At 44.2% G+C, this 21,163-nt stretch overlaps 1 pseudogene across 1 annotated transcript; it reads left to right on the top strand.

The window, feature by feature from the left end:
* The first annotated feature begins 16,552 nt into the window (after positions 1–16,552).
* Positions 16,553–20,215, top strand: LOC148754638 (uncharacterized; annotated as a pseudogene). The gene is made up of 3 exons (XR_016020014.1): positions 16,553–16,733; positions 17,305–17,377; positions 17,723–20,215. The product of XR_016020014.1 is annotated as an uncharacterized LOC148754638 (transcript).
* The last annotated feature ends 948 nt before the right edge of the window (positions 20,216–21,163 follow it).

Here is a 21,163-nt window from a genome sequence, read left to right as displayed (position 1 = left end):
TGGTCAGCAGACAGAGCACATCTTTATGGAGGAGAGTTTGTGTAGCTCTGGCTTCAGGTAGGAGATGAAGATTCAGGAAAGTAGGCAGTCAAATACAGGGAGGTCTAATACTAGGGAACTGGAGCCCAGAGACAAGAAACTAGACGGGATGATTGGCAAGAACCAGGAGGAAACTTGATCATGGAGGGAGTTTGGTCCTAAGTGCAATGGAATTGGAAAAATATGGGGAAATAAGACTGAGGCCAATGTCTTAGAACTGGAAGACAAAGCTCAATTAACTAGGCCGAAGTTAGGGGAGAACCAACAACAAAAGTGGCCTAACTCTGAGCCTGAGGTTGGATCATAGTTATAGGAACAAAGATGATACAGTTGCCAGCACTGAAATTCTGCAGAAACAGAGTGGCCACAATATTTCTTACATATAGTCTCACTTCAGCAATTGTGATACTCCAAGAATTATAGTTTTATCTTATGGTACAACTTCAGTTACATAGGCCAAAAAGAAAATGCCATTGCAAATGGTCAACATAATGACGCTGCATCATCCCCATCAAACTTTGGCTTCTATGGAATAAAATTCTTTATTTTTGTCTCACTTTATGATTTTTGGCAAAGACCAACTAGTGAAGTAAAAATGAATAAATATACAAGAAGAAAGGATAAGTGTAGACAAAACAGGATGGACTTGAAAGATAAGGACATATGTCATATAAATATGTTATATGATATAGGATGTCATATAAAAGAAAGAATATAGAGGGGATGGTGTGGCCTCATTGTATTCATGTAATGGTGAAGTCATCCTTAAATTTTCAATCAACAAGGTAGAGGAAACTTTTGAGACTGCAAAGGGACTCCTAATGCTGAACACTAAGAAATAATGTTGATAGAAAAGCCACCTCTCAAATTTTGTTGGTGAAACTTTTACAGTAGTCTATTCATATGTATCCTTTGAAAGCTGACACTTTGCTTAAAGGTAATAGGAAGTGGTAATGATACATCAAATAAATTCACTGCCCATAAAACCTCAAATTGGTGGAACTTCTTGGAGACAGATACTCCAGTAGTGCCTAACACATTGTAGATATTCAATAGATACTTATTAAATTGAATGGTGTATGGCAATCTATATATTGAAAATATCTGGAGCAGATTTGAAATTGTGAAAGTAGAAGATCCAGAAGGGGGCCGGCCCGGTGGCTCCAGTGGTTAGAGCTCCGTGCTCCTAACTCCGAAGGCTGCCGGTTCGATTCCCACATGGGCCAGTGGGCTCCCAACCACAAGGTTGCCAGTTCAATTCCTCGAGTCCCACAAGGGATGGTGGGCTCTGCCCCCTGCAACTAAGATTGAACACGGCACCTTGAGCTGAGCTGCCTCCCAGATGGCTCAGTTGTTGGTTGGAGCGTGGGCTCTCAACCACAAGGTTGCCAGTTCAATTCCTCGACTCCCGCAAGGGATGGTGGGCAGTGCCCCCTGCAACTAAAATTGAACACGGCACCTTGAGCTGAGCTGCGGCTGAGATCCTGAGGGCTCCCAACCACAAGGTTGCCAGTTCAATTCCTCGAGTCCCACAAGGGATGGTGGGCTCTGCCCCCTGCAACTAAGATTGAACACGGCACCTTGAGCTGAGCTGCCTCCCAGATGGCTCAGTTGTTGGTTGGAGCGTGGGCTCTCAACCACAAGGTTGCCAGTTCAATTCCTCGACTCCCGCAAGGGATGGTGGGCAGTGCCCCCTGCAACTAAAATTGAACACGGCACCTTGAGCTGAGCTGCGGCTGAGATCCCGGATGGCTCAGTTGGTTGGAGCGTGTCCTCTCAACCACAAGGTTGCCGGTTCGAATCCCGCAAGGGATGGTGGGCTGTGCCCCCTGCAACTAGCAACGGCAACTGGACCTGGAGCTGAGCTGCGCCCTCCACAACTAAGACTGAAAGAACAACAACTTGAAGCTGAACAGAACCCTCCACAACTAAGATTGAAAGGACAACAACTTGACTTGGAGAAAAGTCCTGAAAGTGCACACTGTTCCCCAATAAAGTCCTGTAAAAAAAAAAAAAAAGATTCAGAAGGAATTTAGGTGATCTTTCAAAGAGGATTCTTGAGTAAGGCATTTTAGTTACTGTGATGTGTCAACTTCACTAGACGATAGTACTTAGTTATTTAATCAAACACCAATCTAAATGTTGCTATAAAGATATTTTGTAGATGTGGTTAACACCTGCAATCAGTTGATTTTCAGTAAAGATTACCCTGATAATGTGGGTGGACCTTATCCAATCAACTGAAAGGCTTTAGGAGCAAACAACTAAGATTTCCCAGAGGAAGAAGAAATTCTGCTGTTAGAATGCATTATCAACTCATGCCTGAACCTGCTGGCTTGTCTTATGGACTTCGGACTTGCCAGCCCCCCAACTGCAGGAGCCAATTCCTTGAAATAATTCTAAATAAATAAAATTCTTTGAAAAAATATGTCTTACTGGTTTCGTTTTCCTGGAGAACCCTGACTGATACAGTTATTTACTAGAATAAAATAGGAGCTTTGGCTTAACACTTAATAGAATAGTATGTGCTACAGAGATTTAAAGTCTTTTTGAAATGATATTGTCTCTCCAGCCTTTTAAATATTGGACTTACTTCCTGTCACATATGGGACTATATTGACTTATTTCCTTATTAATTTATTTAATGACATCGTTATCTGAAATCCATTTTATCAAAATTTATTTTATTTATGCTTCATCATTTTAACTCCTGAGATGTTTTTCTGTCCCTTTAGTTTTCTTTTTATATTTTGACAATCTAAATATCCCAAAGCTGTCTTTAATCAATTTGAGGACACAACCATTTTATTTTCTTATTTTTAAAAAGCATTTAAAATTAACAGCATCCTATATACTATTGCTAGCACGTTTTGAACTTCCTTGACATTTCTGACGTCCTTTCAAAGGTATCCTTTCCTATTTTATTCATATTCAAGATTGTTTTGGCCAAGTTATATATTACAATTTCTGTGATAGTTATTTTTATTTATCAACTTGACTAGGCTAAGGGATGCTCAGATAGCTGGGTGTGTCTATGAGGGTGTTTCCAGAAGAGATTAGAATTTAAATCTGTAGAATGAGTAAAAAAGATCACTCTTAACATTGTGAGTTGTCATCATATAATCTCTGGAGTGCTCAAATACTTTTTTTAAAGGCAGAGGAAGGTCAAATTCACTCTCTCTACTTAATCTGCAATATTTTTCTGCTGCCCTCTGCATTGGTACTCCTGGTTCTCAAGTCTTTGGACTCAGACTGGGACTGACACCATGGGCCCACTGGTTATCGGGCTTTCAGACATGAACTAGAACTTCACCACCGGCTTTCCTGGACATCCAGCTTGCATATAGAAGATTGTGGGATTTATTTGCGTCCATAATCATGTGAGCCAATCCCTCATAACAAATCTCATCTATCTATCTATCTATCTATCTATCTATCTATCTATCTATCTATATCATCTCTCTATCCTATTCATTCTGTTTCTCTGGAGAACTCTGACTAATACAGTTGTCAAAAGACCATGGATACAGATGCATGTGTGGGTAGGCGAAGCAATGTGGTGCTAGGAGTCTGTGGAAGTGCTCTTTTGATGGCTAGTAAAATAGGAAGTAAGAGAAAAGCTAGGATGGGGAAGTGGTGTTGGGAGTTTGAGGAGAGAAAAAGTATGAAATAGTAACTTAGAAAATTTGGAAAGTTAAGGGACAGGAGACCTATAGAACAATTGACTGGCAGTATTAAGGGCCCAAATGAGGTTCATGGTCATGAATTTAAACTGAAATTTGTCCTGTGGTGTGTATTTGCCTCCAGCTAAGTTTAGATATATGGATTTAGGCTCCTTGAGGTGTATTTGGACTTACCCAGAGTTATGATTTTTCCAGGGAAGCAATACAAAGAGAGAGGGGTAGGATACTGGAGGGTATATGAAAAGAAGTGACTATAAAGAAAGAGCATGATATTTAAGTTAGGGAAGGAGGGTAGAGAAGACAATAAGAGAGCAGGGGATGGTGAAATCTGGTATGATCAATGGATTGGAGATTCAGGTGAGGTTGAAAGAAGGTAGGGTTCAGGTACCAAAAGGAGTGAGCTGAAAAAAGAGGAGGTGATTGTCATAGAGAGGAATGTGTGAAATTGACATTATAAAGGGATTGCTATAATCGCAATGACAAGGCCTAGGGTATGGCCATGCCAGTGAGTAACTGAGGTGGGGTCAAGGACAATGTCATGGAGAAGAAATATTCAAGGAACTGAAGGAGCCAGTGTGTCAGAATTATCATTCTTCAACTCACCGGGAATTAAGACAAGACTATCACTTTTGAGACTGACTGTGTTGCAGGAGCTAAAATATTTGAGAAATAAGGTGGGGGGGGTGACTAAAGATTGCTAGATGACAACAATAATGAAGGTTAGTCAGTGATACATGCTGTCAAAAGCTGGAAGTTTTCAGGGAGGTGGGAAAGGAATGGTCTAAAGGGAGCAATGAGAAGCAAGGATGACATTTACCCAAACTTCAGGCTCTGTGGTACAATGGTGGTAAGAGAGAAATCATCTTCTCTTGAGTGGGCTTCAGGGGACACAGAATCCTCAGGGAAGAGCCTGGTTTCTGTTAGGGGAAGACAATGAAGGGCACATTCAGAGAAGAGGTTGAGGATATGGAGAATTATCGAGGGGGCATTGTGTCTTAGGAGTAGGGGAGGGGTTCGAGAAGTAAACTAAAGAGGGGATGTGGTCACAGCCTCATTGAGGTTAGAATGTGGTAGTTGAAGGGTGTCTGGGGATCTTGGGATTCTTGTGGTGACTGGTACAAATGGGGATAAACATCATCATTGGATGAGTTCTGATGGATTCAGGGAAGGTAGGGGCTGCAGGATTTTGAAGCTGGGGCTACGGAGGGGGAGGGAATTGGGGCTTCCTGTCAACCCCTAGTGATGTGGAAATTCAGTCTTACACCCATGGCACTGGTTCACACAATGCTACATATTGCTCCTGGAAGCAGAGATCACATAAATCTGTAGTGATAGAAAAATGGGCTAGAAACTACACTTTACATTCAGGATAGGACTACTGCTGGGAAGTGGGAAGGTGAATGAATGGCCTTGGGGCCCGAGGCAAGGATTCCTTGATTTTTCTGTAATGCTTTTATTCCTAAAAGAAGAAAAAGTAAATATAACCAAATGTTAACAATATTCAAATCTGAGTGGTGGAAACACTGGTGTTTATTATATTTAATGCCTGGGACATAATATCCCATAATGAATATTATTTATTGAATGAGTCTGCTTTTCTCTTAAAAGTTTCTCCAACAGACAAAATTCCCAAATTAATGCAATGTGCTACAAGAACATAGAAAAGATAATGGAGAGAGATGGGGGGGGGCTTGAGAAATCCTTGTAGAGAGTGATTGGTGATCTATGTAGAACGCTACCACCATACATGAGCCATATGAAAAATATGGGGTGAAACTACAGACATAGCCCTACACCATTTTACCTTAATGCTCTAAGGTTCTGGGTGAGTATCCAGAAAATGACGTTGAAGATTTAGTCCTTTCAAGTAACTACTGGATCCTCACTTTTCTCCCCCAACATAGACACTGGGTGGTGCTGCTGTCCGAGACATCTGCTCTATCATGGATTTATTATTTCAATCTACAAACAGGTACATAATTATCCAGTGTCTCCTACGGGCCAAGCAAAGTGCGAGGGATCGGAATATAAAGATGAATAGCTTCAGTAGATTCTCGTCTGATTACTTTAAACTGGCTACCACCATGTCCAGTGGGTGAGAAAACTGAAAATTTGACTTTTTTTTCCCAGTGTGAAGTTTTTACTACAAGATAGCTATAGAGATCTTGGTGCCATGGACATGCCAAGATGCAACAAAATTAAATACAAAAACAAAACTGAAAATGTCAGGGTGAGTTAGTATATTCTATTCAAGTATAAGAGAAAAATAGGTTGGACTAAGCAATTGTTATTGTAAGTTGATTATGAGTAAGAAAAGATACCTAAGCAACTGCATTCCTTTAGTCTTGCTTTAAATGGTTTTATAGTTTTTCTTTTTTTTTTTTTAAATTAAAGTTTATTGGGGTGAAAATGGTTAGTAAAGTTATGTACGTTTCAGGTCTACAATTCTGTAATACATCATCTATATATCACATTGCGTGTTGAAAATGTGACTTTTACATAGGAGAGCAGCACTGTCACTGATATGCCCAGCTGTGGGGGTGAATGATCCTGAACTCCCACCGTCTCCATGAGCACCCCTTCTCCATGACCTGGCCAAAGATTAGAACAGATAACACAGCATCGCTTCCAAACCATTGTTTGGTCGTCACCCCATATATAGGCTCCTGTGTCTATAAAAAGCCAGGAGAGCCTGACTAGGGCTCCTTCAGCTTGAATCTCGGAGTTCAGACATTCAAAGATAACTGGGCAAGAAGTGGCTGCTTATTGCAGAGGCCTCTATTATAGTGGAGGAATGAATATACTTGGGAAGAAGGGAAATGGAACCTCCTGACGAAAATAGCAGGAGATTTGAGGGAGGCCTGCCCTGGGCAAATCAGAGAGGGCTTGGACTGGGTCTGGGGACGCGGGTCCGGTATGGCGTCATCAAAACTCTGATGCAGGGTTAAGGTCCTGAGTAGAGGCAAGACAGTGGACACAGGCCTGCAAGGCTAGAGCGGAGGGAGGGGCGAGGAGGCGGGCCTGGGTTCCCTCGACCAACCGGAGAGGTCTGGGGCAGGGTCATGGGCGGGGCCTGCCTCAAGGCTTATAACTGCAGGGTTCCGCGGCGGGAAGGCTAAGCTCGGCCAGTGTGCGGAGCGGCCTCGGGTCAGCCGGCTGCCTTTCACCGGTCTTCAAGCCTTCAGGTGAGGACGGGCGGCTCCCCTGGAGCCAGAGGGCTGGAGGCTGAAGGGCGCGGCGGACGCAGGGCAGGGACTGGAGAGGCCGGGTTGGGACTGGCGTTTCGGATCTGCGCCTCCTGGCGAGTCCGCGCCTTTGTCTTCTGCGCGCGATGACTTGTCCGCTGTGGCTGCAGGTCCCAGGCTGTGAGGACGGGGAGCTTGGGGACCTTCGGGAATGCGCCCTTGGGGGATGGCCCTTTGCTCTCTCCCCTCCCGTGGCCGATAGGTGAGGCTGGGCCTCCGATTTGGATGATAGTTATTTTAAAATGTAAGCAAAGTGCTGCCAACAAACTGGCCTTTGCGCCAAGCCCTGTTATTTATTTGAAGTCCCTGTTTCTCACCTTTGGAGATTGGCGTCTGATTCACTGATCATAGGAAAGTCTTAGGGTGACCTCGAGGGAAAGGAGGTATATTTGGAACTTCTGGCTGCTTGGGGCCTTGCCATTCTACCCTGGGCACTAGATGTGCATTAAAACCTCCAGGTTGGGGTCAGGCACGCGCATGAGAGCTCTGCTCTCCGGTCTCTAGGGTCTCCTATTGTCTCTTCGCGACAAACCGAGTGGTCACAGGGCACCTCATTTCCTAGCTTCACCCTGAGAACTGGAGAGACAGTTCCTGAGAGGTTGACTGTGGGGACAAAGCCAGGAGTGCAGTTTCCAGACTCTCGCCTTCACGTGGAAAGGTGCTCACTCAGGTAGTAAATGGCCATCCACTGTGATTGGATGGCCATCAGCTATGGCTAGTTGGCTGTCAGCTGTAACTAGTGAGCCATTGGCCACTAATATAACTGCCGTGGCTACGCTAGCAGCAAATGGGGGCTAGCAAGGAGATGGCGTCTGAGCTAGCAAGAGCGGATTGCAGTTAGCACAGCAAATGGCAGTTAGCAAGTGAGGTTGGTTGGCAGAGAGAAGTAGGCGACAGGTTTTGGAAAGTGTGGCTCCAGCTTCCTGTGTCTCCAACCCAGCCTCCAGCGAGAATATAGACTCCTCTATCTATGGCTCTGTGGGTGTTCCTTTTTGGCCTCACCACATCCTGCATTTTTATGTGGAGAGCGGGACCAGAGACCCCGCATGACACCCCGCGTGACACTGACCCATGCAGCAACTAATCCCAGTGACGAGGTAGAGATACAGAGGCGAGGCAGCTGCGGTCTGGTAGCCACCATTACTGGGAGGAGAACAAAGCCACAAATACACCAGCAGCCTCTCCCAGCCCACCTTGCCCCTACCCATAGTACCTGATCCCAGCAGGGGCAGCTTGGACACCTCAGGCAGTGCAGAACTGCATCTGGTCCCAGGGGGCAGTACTGGGATTTTACAGCCTTGGAACAGAATGCCATTGCCTACCACATTCCCCCAAGGAGGTGGTGCAATGAGAGCTAAGCGACCTAGTAACAGAGGAGAGACCTCCCCCACTTCTGGAAGAGTCAGAGCAGTGCACCAGAAAATAAAACACTTGTGCTCCGGCGCCACCTATTGGAAAACTAAAGAAAGACCTTTTCAACCAGCTAAAGAGGCACCACTCTCAAAATATTAAAAAAAAACACACAGCAGATTTCATTCCCATAAATTCCTAAGCAGAGAAAAAATCCATCAAATAGTATAAACAACCAAGGTAACAAGGCAGCTCAGAAAGAAAATAAAAAATCTCCAGAAAATAAATGGAAAGACATGGATTTATTTGATTTAATGACAGAGAATGCAAAATTGTAGTTCTGAAAAAACTCAACAAGGTGCAAGACAACTCAGCCAGTTTAGTGAACTCAGAAATAAAATCAATGAACAAAAGGACTACTTTACCAAAGAGATTTAAACTTTAAAAAAGAACCAAATAGAAATTCAGGAGCTGAACAACTTAAGAGATGAAAAATGAACTAGCAAGCTTAGGAAACAGAGCTGACCAGATGGAGAAAAGATTTAGTGATATCGAAGATACAATCTAGCTGATGTCAGAAACCTGGCAATGTGAGGGATGCTCCTTGATATCTCCCCCTGAAGTTACAACAAATCGAATAGCTATAATTCAACAAAGGAGTCCCTATGCAACACACAAACACATCTGAGAGATCTGAGCGTCAAAACATCTGAAGGGAGGCAAATCGGGGCAAACATGGGAGGAGGGAAGGAAGAAGTACAGAAACGGGGGCCACAGGATGCAGCCTTGAGCTCACTGAGGCCCTGGAAAAGGGGAGGATTGAGACTGCAGGTGCATTTTCTGTGGCCCCTGCAATCCTGCCTGAGGGATCGGTACATAATGTGGCTGAGCCCAGTGATCAGGGCAGAGACCTCAGGGCAAAGACTGAATACAGATGTGGGACAACCCTCACTGCCAGGCAGAAAACAAAGCCTGGCAACTTACCCCAACCTCCCAGAGCTCACCTACACCTCACCCTCCCAATGTTAGCAGCTGACCTCAGAAAAAAAAAGTGTCAGATTAAGGAACAGAATGTCTATAGCCCTGAGAACTGGAGAGACAGTTTCTGAGAGGCAGACATACAGTATGGCTAATTCCAGTGACAAGGGGGGAGTTATAGGGGTGAGGCAGCTGTCGTTTGGCAGTCGCCATTACTTGAAAGAGTAGAAAGACAAAAGCACACTTGCTGCCTCTCCCAGCCCACCACGTCCCCACCTTTCCCAGTTGATCTCAGTGGTCAACCAGGACTGCTGATGCACACAACTCTGCATCTGGCTACAGGGGCAGCATGAAGGTTTCAGAGGCTCAGAACCCCATCACCCGCATCTTCCCAATGGGGTGGTGCCCTGAGACCAAGGCGACCAGGTCACAGAGGAAAAGCCCATCGCCCCAGGAAATCCACCACTATGCTACAAGTAGGAACAGTGCAAGAGAAAATAAAACCTTCCAGCGCAGCAGAGAAAAACAAAATGCGCTCTAGCACCACCTACTGGAAAGCAAAAGAAAGACCTATTCATATCAACCTGCAGAATCCACTCCTGGAGAGGCCCAGGAAAAGAAACAATCCATAATTATCATGAACAACCAACATAACAAGACAGCTCAGGAAGAAAATCAAAAGTCTCCAGAAAATGAACTTAAAGATATGGAAATATGTGACTTAAATGACAGAGAATTCAAGATTGCAGTTCTGAAAAAACTAGATGAGATGCAAGAAAACACAGAAAGGCAGTTTAATGAACTCAGAAAAACAATCAAAGAACAACATGAATATTTTACCTAAGACATTGAAATTTTAAAAAAGAACCAAACAGAATTTCTGGAGATTAAGAACTCAATAGAAAGACGTCATCAAAATGGCACTGTGAGGTGAGCCTCTGTAAATTTCCCCTGGAATTTATAACTAATTGAACAACTATAACTCCACAAAGGACTCCCTGCACAGCAGACAGGAAAGACGAAGAGGCTCTCTACAGAATTCACCTAAAGGTAGGCAAATTGTGTGAGCGGGGAAGGAGGGAAGGGAGAAGTGCGGATACGAAACCACGTGGGCGAAGGACACAGACCTAGCTAAGTGCTCTGAGCTCGCTGCATCCCAGAACTACTGCAGCTGCGGGAGAGGGAAGAACTCTGATGGCTAGGGCTCCATTTATAGCCCACAGGGCTGAGGGGACAGCATATAACACGGCTGAAACCAATGCTCACAGCAGAGACCTTGGAGAAAAGACTGAGGGAAGAAGGCTGCAAACGGTGGTTTAAGCCCTCATGCTGAGCAGAGAACAAAGGCCGTAGGCACTGAGATGAGCCGCCCCCTCCCTAGCCTCCAAGAGCTCAACACGCACTCACCTGTCCAGTGCTAGCCGTGGAACAGTAGAAGTGTCAGATCAAAAGAAAAGAATATTTGCTGTTCTGAGAACTGTGAACCTCAGACACATATTCGCAGTCCAACTAGTTCCGGCAAAGGGGAGGAAGCTGTGAAATCAGGCCGGGATATGGTGGTGGTCGCTGCCATTTCTATGGGCCACCTCTCACAACTTGCCCCACCCATGACTTGAGAGTTAAAAGAAATGAAAGAACTCTACAAGAACTTTCTGACTCCATCAGAAAGAGCAATATAAGAATAATGGGCATACCAGAAGGAGAAGAAAGAGAGAAGGGAACAGAGAATATATTCAAACAAATTGTCGATGAGAACTTCCCAAACTTGTGAACAGAACTGGATCCTGGAATCCAAGGAGCAAATAGAACACCTAATTACCTCAATCCCAACAGGCCTACTCCAAGGCACATTGCATTGAAGCTGTCTAAAATCAACGACAACTGGGAGGAAAAATGGTGGCGTGAGATGAGCCTCTGTAAAGCTCCCCTGGAATTTACAACGAATCGAACAACAAAAACTCCACAAAGGACTCCCTGCACAGCAGACACGCAAGACGAAGAGGCCCACTACCAAAGTCACCTACAGGTGGGTGAATCGCGCAATAGGGGGAGGAGGAAAGGGAGAAGTGCGGAGACGGAGCCGCGAGGGTGCAGGATGCAGACCTAGCTCACTGCTCTGAGCTCGCTGCTTCCCGAAACTACTGCAGTTGCGGGAGAGGGAAGAACTCGGACTGCTAGGGCTCCGCTTGTGGCCCACAGGGCTGAGGGGGCAACATATAACACGGCTGAACCAACGCTCAAGGCAGAGACCTCGGAGAAAAGACTGAGGGAAGAAGGCTGAAAACGGTGGTTGAAGCCCTCACTGCCAAGCAGAGAATGGAAGCCTTAGGCACTGAGACTAGCCGCCCCCTCCCTACCCTCCCAGAGCTTGCCCCGCCACCACCTGCCGGGTGCTAGAAACAGACCCCACCTATCTGGGCGGATCCCTGAAGGAGTAAACAGAACTGCTGAAACAAACGTGCTCTGTATCTGGAGCTGGAAGAGCTTTGGAACATCAAAAGCTCTCCGCATACCCACCGGGGCACTGCGCCCTGTGACCTAGACGAACTATTAACAGAGGAGAAGCCCGTCTCCCAGGGAATCCCCCCATGTGTGAGAAGCTGGAATAGTGCAGAGAAAACAGCACTACCGTGTGGGAGAGGAAAAATAGGCTGCAGTCGGAGAAAAAATAAAACATTCTACCAACAAGTACTGGAAAACAAAAGAAAGACCTCTTCCTATCAACCTGTTGCAGAAGCCACTCCTGTAGATATCTAGAAAGAGAAATAGTAAATCAGTAATTGCCATGAATAACCAAGGCAACAAGATAGCTCAGAAAGAAAGTGAAAAATCTCCAGAAAAGGCACTCAAAGATACAGAAATATGTGACTTAAATGACAGAGAATTCAATATTACACTTCTGAAAAAACTCAACGAGATAAAAGAAAACACAAGAACTCTACAAGAACTTTCTGACTCCATCAGAAAGAGCAATATAAGAATAATGGGCATACCAGAAGGAGAAGAAAGAGAGAACGGACCAGAGAATATACTCAAACAAATTATCGATGAGAACTTCCCAAACTTGTGGACAGAACTGGACCCTCGAATCCAAAAAGCAAATAGAACACCTAATTACCTCAATCCCAACAGGCCTTCTCCAAGGCACATTAAATTGAAGCTGTCTAAAATCAACAACAAAGAAAGAATCCTCAAGGCAGCCAGGGAAAAGAAGACGGTAACTTACAAAGGAAACCCTATTAGATTATCATCAGATTGTTCAACAGAAACTCTACAAGCCAAGAGGGAGTGGAACCAAATATTCAAACTATTGAAAGAGAGAAATTATGAGCCAAGAATAATATATCCAGCAAAGATATCCTTTAGATATGAAGGAGGAATAAAGACCTTTTCAGACATACAAAAGCTGAGGGAATTTTCTAATTCATGACCTGCACTACAAGAAATACTAAAGGAGGCTATACGACCACCATCAACAGGGACAATATGTGGCAACCAAAACATAGAAAGGGGGAGAGTAAAGGCCTGAACCGCAATATAGGAATGGAGAAAGTAAGCGTGCTGAAGAAAATGGAATACTCTTAATATCAAACTTTCTTTTACATAAACTTAAGGGTAGCCACTCAAAAAAAAATCCAGAACTGAAATATATACTGTAATAAAAGAAGAAACAGGGAAACATCATAGAATACCACCACACAGAAATAATAGACAACAACAAAAAGGCAAAAACTAATTTTAAAAAAAAAGAAGAAAAAAAAAGGCAAAGAAACAATGGAGACACAGCCTTACCAGAAAACTAAAGATAGAATGACAGGAAATCCTCACATATCAATAATCACCCTAAATGTAAATGGACTGAACTCACCAATAAAAAGGCACAGAGTAGCAGATTGGATCAAAAAACTAAACCCAACCATATGCTGTCTCCAAGACACACATCTCAGCTACAAGGACAAGCATAGACTCAAAGTGAAAGGGTGGAAATTGACATTCCAAGCAAATGGTACCCAGAGAAAATCAGGTGTAGCCATAATAATATCAGATGAAACAGACTTCAGGGTGAAAAAGATAACAAGAGACAAAGATGGACATTTCATAATGGTAAAGGGGACTATACAACAAGAAGACATAACAGTCATCAATATTTATGCCCCCAATCAGGGAGCACCGAAATATACCAAGCAACTACTAACAGAACTAAAGGGAGAAATTGACCGAAACACAATTATACTAGGGGACTTAAATACATCATTGACAGCTATGGTGTCAATGATGTATTTTGCTAGAGACAATGCAACAAAAAACCCCTGAAGCATTGAAGGGGGAACAACCTTGTTTACCTCCTTGTAGGGAAGATGTTGAAGAAAATTTGCCTTCATTGGTTGATGTGAGCTCCTGTCTATTAGCGTTTATCTGTTCCTGTATGTGAGGTGATTTTTGTGCGGTGATCAAGGGTTGAGTAAATTCCCCCTTTGGTCTCATTTTCCCGAGCAGTGGAGATAAGAGATGATGTTTGCTGTTCTGTGTTATGAGTTGATGGCTAGCTTATTGTTAAAGAAATTCTTGATCAGGGGTTGAGAGAGTTCCCTCTTTGTTCTATCTGTTTCGCCCACATCAACAGATGAAGTAAAAAAGTAGCTACCTTATATCAGGACGACGTGACGGGCACATTGCCAGGCTTTGGAAGACCTTGGGCTGATGGTCCAAAAAAAAAAACAGTAGATCAGTAGATATTGTTTATCCAGATGAGTTGCCCCTTCCGCCAGATGGGCAACATTCATATCAGTAACTGCCTGGCCCTTCTGGAACTGGCCATTCCCAGAGGGGGAGGCAGGAAAGAAAAAAAAAAAAAAAAAAAAAAAAATATATATATATATATATATATATATATATATATATATATATATATGACAGACCTCAGTTGGCAGTGTAATTATTATTATTTTATCATTTGGTCATTTGTCATTGGTGACTTTTCATCATTCTAACATTTTGAAGACTTCTGGCAGCATACAACTTACAACACCAGGGGATGTTCTGACTTTCAGCCATGAACCTGGTGAGGTCTGGCTGGTTCCCGACCTCTTCAGTGTTGTTCCCCATGGTTAGCCTTTTGGAGAACTTGTTAACATCTTAAAAACTTGTATGCAGCTTGCAGCTTACATCATCAGAAAACGTCTTGACTTCTAAGAAAAACAACAACAACAATGACAACAGCAACATTCTTCACATTGTTAACACCTTGAAAACTTATATGCAGCTTGCAGCTTACAGCATCAGAAGATGCCTTGACTTCTAACAACGACAACGACAACAGCAGCAACATTCTTGGGAACTAGCAAACAGCGGTGTGGGCGATGTCTGAGTTTCTCTCAGCTGCAGACCTGGCAAGATTTTGATTTATGACTTTTCTAGTGTTGTTCTCCCCCAGTTTGGTGAGCTTTTGACATCTATTGTAATAGTTACTCTCCTATAGAGTTTATTACTGCTTTTGGATACTCCTTACTGGTGTTATTTGTATATTTAGCCAAGATTTTTGATCAATAGTGAACTTATGTTGGGATCTCTTAAACTTATATGTATGTGTACTCCTTTGATATGACATTGTTATTAATGTATATAGTTCAGTCTTAACCACCTTTACTTTCTGACATTAACATATTCTAACATTAGCATATTAAATGCCTTAGTTAATTAACATATTCTTAATTAAGTAGCATATTCTGACATTAACATTAATATTCCTGACATTAACATATTAATTGCCTTTGTCTTTTGCTATTACATATTGCTAAATAAATTAATTTAGATATTTCTAAGTAAATAATTAATTAGCTCCATTCTAGCATATGTCCCTCTATCTTCTCCCCCGCACCCACTAGTCATTACACCCCTCCTATAAAACTCCATACCCCTTTTTGCTCGGGAGGTTATGGTCTTTTCTAGCCTGCCCTCCTGCAGCTCAAACAGGCCAAATAAATTCTAATAGACCAATTTTGGCCACCTGTGACTCATTCCTCCGGCCGTGCCTAGCATTAAAGATAGATCAATTGAGATTATCCAGTACGAGGAGCAGACAGAGAAAAGAAAGAAGAAAACTGAACAAAGCCTAAGAGATCCATGAGACACCACCAAGCATAATAACATATGCATGATGGGAATCCCAAAAGGAGAAGAGAAATAGAAAGGGAAAGAAGAAATATTTTGAACAAATAATGGCTGAAAATTACTCAGAGGAAAGACATTGATCTATGCATCCAAGAAGTTCAATTTATCCAATCATGATAAACTTAAAGAGATCGAAACCAAGACACATTATAGTCACATCCTCAAAACCAAATATAAGGCACTACACTGCAGAAACTATAATGTTGACAACTTTCTAGTTTTGGAGTAGGGTGGTTGTTTCACAAGTGTGAAAGGGGAGAGTGAAGGGAAAGGAAGGGAAACTTAGGAAGAGAAGGGAAGGAAAGAAGGACAAGCAGGGATTAATGATAGGATGTGCTGTGAACTAAGGATTATGATGAATCTGTTCATCTGTGGTCCATATTAAAAATGTTTTAATGCTTTCTGATTTTAGCTGTCTGACAGTCTCCCTACATGAAAACAAGTCAAATGTTGGGGTGCAAGTTTCCAATGTGGAGAGAGGAAAACGGAGAAGGCGAGAAGGAAGTTGGTGAAATCAGTTTGGAGTATATGGATTTTGAGGTCCCTCAGGGAGGACATTCAAGCAGTGGTGTCCAATAGAAAGTTGGCAACCAGGGTCTGAGGCTCAGGGGAGGGAATAGCCTGGAGATACAGATTTGGGAATCATCTGTCTTAGAGGGAAACGAACAGAGATCACCCAGGGAGGGAGAACATGGGGACTGAGAAGAGGGGAGGCCCAGGAATACCGCTACTCAAGGTGGCCGCGCAGCTTCCTGGCGGGCACCACCGCCAGGGCTCTGGAGTCAGGCAGAGCCGGTGCTGGAAGCCGGCTGTGGGGCTCCGTGGCTGAGCGCTCTTGGCGAAGTTGGGTACCCTCCCTGTGATCAGCAGTCACACCTGGCGAGAATGGGCATCTCACAGGAATGCTGGGCGAGGACTTGAGATGTGCCAGTAAATACAGCACCTGTGGTCAGGAAGCCTCCCCTTCCTGCTCTCTCGGTGACTCCCCCATTGCCACCACACCCGCACCCGGGTCGCCCCTGCTGGGACCTCGGAGATGGGGGTGAGGGGGGCGGGTCCGGGGCTGAGCTCCGGTGACGCGCTGCTCACGTGACTGTCTGGGCACCCTTGTGGGCTGCAGACCTGGCGCCCTCCCTGCGGTGCCGTCCAGGCGCCTACTGCTCCGGTCGGCTGTGTGGAACCAGCTCCCTGAGCCGCCCAGGCGGCGGGCGAGCGGCGAGCGGGCTTCCGCGAGCTGGAGGAAGCGCGGGCCTGGCCCGGGCCGCAGGTCAGTGTGCAGTTGGGCGCTGTCGGCGGCCCGGGCAGGGGAGCGGGTGGATGCGAGCAGGATCCGCGAGCCGCAGTGGGGCGGAGGTCGGAGGGGGGAACGAGGGGTCCGGAGATTGGGGAGAAGGGGGTCATGGCGCAGGCATGGGCAGGTGGGGAGGGAGCACCCCGCTAGAGACCCTGCCGCCTCCTCGGCTCCCCAACTGTATGCCCTCCATCCATTCTCGAGCCTAAAATGGGGTGGCGTCCCTGCAGTGCGACAGTGAACCGTAGGCATGTTCTGGGAATAACCCCCTTCTCACACACTGCGCCTATGAGGAAATATTGACCTTCGCGAAAAGGGGGTGGGGGTGGGGCTGGTTGCCTGCAGGGGAGGGGGACACAGAGGCCCAGTAGTTTAAACAGCGTCCTGGTCTGGTGGCTAAGGCCTGAAAACAGACATGGTGACTGGGGTGCGGGTCGGGGGAGGTGAGGGAGGAAAATGTTGAGTGAGGAGAACTGGGATTCAAGAAAGAGACCTGAGTCCCTGTGCATCCATGGAACTCCCAGTCCCTTCCCTTGTGTATCTGCAGGTTTATGTGTCTGTTGTTCTCAGAATTGGGCTCAGCTGGAAAAGGAGGAGGAAGCCATCCAGAATTCCTGCAGGTCAGTGAAGAAGGAGTGTGGCAGGACAGGAACCCAGAGGGGTGGGGAGTGTGGGGGGCACGGCACAAGCAGAATTTGGCGCCCCACTGCCCACCTCCCAACACATTTACACACACTCCACCTCCCAGATCAATGGCCGGGCCCATCAGAGAAATGGTTGGCTCATGTGTGGGGGAGGAATGATGGGGGAAAGGGTGGCGGAAGGCACACTTGGAGGACTGGGCCAGGTTAGGGGAACCCTGACGAGGGGCAAGATGCAAGTATCACAGGCCTGCATTCCACCCTCAAGCTTTCAGTCTCCCTTGTCTCCTCTTTGTCTCCTCTTCCTCCCCACTCCACCCCCAGGACAGGAAAAGGAGGGGACATCTTAACATGGAAGAACTCTGCAATGAAAATGAAGCAGTGCCTGAGAAGCAAGTAAAGATGGAAAACCAAAAACAGCCACAGGATGCGGGAAAGCCAGCAATAGCTGGTACTCTGGAAGACAAGAAGTTAGAAAATGAGGAAAAGATAGAAAACAAGGGAAAGACAGAAGATGAGGAAATACTTAAAGATAAAGAAAAGCCAGAGGAGGGAAAGCCAAAAGAAGAGGGAAAGCCAGAGAGCCAGGAAAAACCAAAAGAAGAAGAAAAACCAGAGAATGAGGGAAAACCAAAAGAAGAAGGAAAACCAGCCAGTGAACCAAGGGCTGCAGGAAAGCGCCCAGCTGGGGATGATGTACCCAGGAAAGCCAAAAGAAAAACCAACAAGGGGCTGGCTCAGTGCCTCAAGGAGTACAAGGAAGCCATTCATGATATGCGTTTGAGCAATGAGGAGATGATAAGAGAATTTGACGAGATGGCTAGGGTTGAGGATGAGATGAAGAAAACCAGACAGAAATTGGGGAGAAAGAGGTTATGTGGATGGAAAAAGGTTTACAGGACCCCTATCACCTGAGGGGCCCAAGGGAACTCTGGGGTGGCCACAGGGCCCCACAAAGGGGTTGAAGACATTCCTTTTGTGTAGTGTTAGGGCAGGCATTTGCCAGGCCCTGGGCTTTAACCTTATGCTAATACTTTGCTTTATGTGTCAAATCTTGTTACCAGCAGCCTTTTGACCCAACAAGAGCACTCTTATCAGTAGGGAATTTTCACCCATGTGCACTACAAAGGCATTATGGTGCTTGGAAAACTAAAGCAGCTTATATCATCTACAGAATCAGTTCACTTTTGTAAAAAACATAAATTTATATAGTACATCTATGCCCAAGAAAAATAGAAAATTTTTTTCACTAAAAGGTTAACAATGTTTTTTCTGAGTTGTGAGGTTGTGGGCAATTTATCGTCTTTGTGTATTTTCTACTCATCTGTTTATTTTTCCCTAAAAACCACACATTACTTTTCTCATAAAGAAATACTAAAACACAAAAAGGGAAAACAATGCATAAAATAGCAATACAAAGAGAACTGTTCAGTGAGTTTTAAAGGCAGTGGAGACAAAATTCTTCTCAGAACTTAAAAATATGTAAAACTCACATTACCCCTGGGACTCATATCTAGAGGAATCAACCTGGTAGTTATAACAGATTCATTAGTGTAAAGGACAGTCTTTTCATCTGTGCAATGGGGATCATACTTGCCTCACAGAATTACCAGGTGGATTAGATGAGGTACTGAATATGGGAGCTGTGTTGGGCTTGTCTCTACCTTTCCTTCTACACTAGCAGGACCAGAAACCCATCAGACACTTGAAGGAGGGTTGAGGTACATCTCACCTGTGCCCAGGAATAAGTACAGGAAGCCAGAAGGTGGGTGTCACCCTCCACTGGATAGTCAGGTCTGCTGGGCACTCTGCTTCTCATGAGTCTTGTATCCTCTTAACGCCCCCACTGCTGCTGATGGTGGATATCCTCAAGGCAACAAAGCCCAGGTGATTTCCCTGGAGCCCCCAGTGAGCCACAAACCTGCGCCAGCCATGACACCTATAGAAGTAAGGATAAATCTCTTTTCTTCAGACTTATGCTTACCCAAGTGGGTAATACCTCAATGATGTTTCAGCCTCTAATGGATTTCAGATTTTTTAGCAAAACTATCCTTTCTGCATTTGTTGTTTTGTAAGTGTGTTTTTGCATATAGTCATTTCTCCACCAGATTCAGTTATGGGAGGCTGGGATAAAATCTGAGTGGTACACAGTTTTTCTCATCTGTCAGTGCCTTATCTGCTTGATTCCTCTTTCCTTAGAGGAAATGATCTCCTGGGAAATTCCTGCCAGGTCCCACCTTACAAGGTTTGCACACCTACCTACACTTGTGGTTTTTTAGAGCATTGCTACTTGAATAGTAGTCCAGCTGCTATGGACCAGCTGCATCAGCATCACCAGAGAGATAGTTAGAAATGCAGAATCTCAGGTCCCCATCCCAAACCTACTGAATCAAAATTTCCATTTTAACAAAATCTGTAGGTGATTCCTGTGCCCATTAAAGTTTTAGAAGCACTGGTTTATAAGGAGACTCTCCTCAGCCTTGTTACTCCCACTTTCACATGAAATATGTACCTAGAAGGATAAATACATGTGCTACATTAGATCACAAGTTATTAAATAGACCTGTGCTTGTCAAACTGCAGTTCCACACCCCCTACATTAGTAGGGACTTAAACAAATTCAATGAGTCGACCTGCAATGTCTTCATGAAGTAGGGTAGAATAAAATTGATTAGGACCAAATAGTAAATATTAGATTATATTGCAGTTAGGTAGGGTGAGTACTGTTTTGTGAAATTTATGTTTCAGTTATGTATATATGTATGTTTGTACACACTGAGTTGTGATAAAAAAAAGTCTTTCTGATTGTGTGCTGAAGTTTTTGTTTGTTTGTTCTGTTTTGTTTTTAATTGACACTGCATTAGACTCTGCTTCTCAAAGCACAATCTGTTCTTTCCATCCTGGCACCTCTAATGCCAAGCACAATGCCTTAAAAGTAATAAGTTCTTAATAAATTTGTAAATAAGAACAGTTGAGTTAGAAGTTCTTGTCCCAGATCATTCCAGGTGTAAATAAATAACTGTACTCCTCTAGGAGGGTTTACTTGCAGTTCCAAATGGAAGATCATGTAGAAGAGTTTGTATTACAAATTTAACCTTATCTCATTTTATTAATGCATGCATGTTTTTAAAGTTTGCTAATCTTCCACATATCAGAATCACCAGAGGACTTTGTTGAAAATGTAAACTCCCGATCCCCACCCCAGATCCACTGAGTGGAGCTCTAGAATCCCCATTTTTAACAAAATAGCTAGGTGATTGAGATGCATACTAAAGGCTAATGTCCACTGATTTATATATTCATTATGATCTCAGTCATATTAAGTATAAAACACCATAAGGTAAGCAGAAGAAAAGAGTTACAATGTCTGTTTTGGGGAGGGGGAGGGGAGTTGAAGGTCTTTCTAAAGTATAAAACAAAGTTTGGAAGTAAGAATCCATAAGGGTAAGATTAATATATCTACTGAAGAGATCTTGAAAGTGTCTTTAGAGCAAATCACACCTATAAACAAAGGCAAGTGGAAGGCATATCATAATGTGGTGTATTTCCTTTTCCAGATGCTATGATAATTATGGCAGCTAAACAGTTGCATTGCTAAAAAGATGCATGAGATCCCAAATGTCAATGCTTGCAAATCCATAGTTTAGTGCAGGGAAAAAAAAATAGGGTGCAATACAGCAACAGCATTAAGGATATGCCTCATAGCTAAAAGCTGTGTCATAGTGAGGGGTCTGGAGAGGCTAGGTATGAGCTCCAGTTGTCCTC

The sequence above is a fragment of the Rhinolophus sinicus genome, chromosome 18 (genome assembly GCF_057876585.1).
Source record: "Rhinolophus sinicus isolate RSI-liver-muscle chromosome 18, RSI-T2T, whole genome shotgun sequence".
In the NCBI taxonomy this organism is placed as follows: domain Eukaryota; kingdom Metazoa; phylum Chordata; class Mammalia; order Chiroptera; family Rhinolophidae; genus Rhinolophus; species Rhinolophus sinicus.
This window is presented reverse-complemented; position numbering and strand designations above follow the sequence as displayed.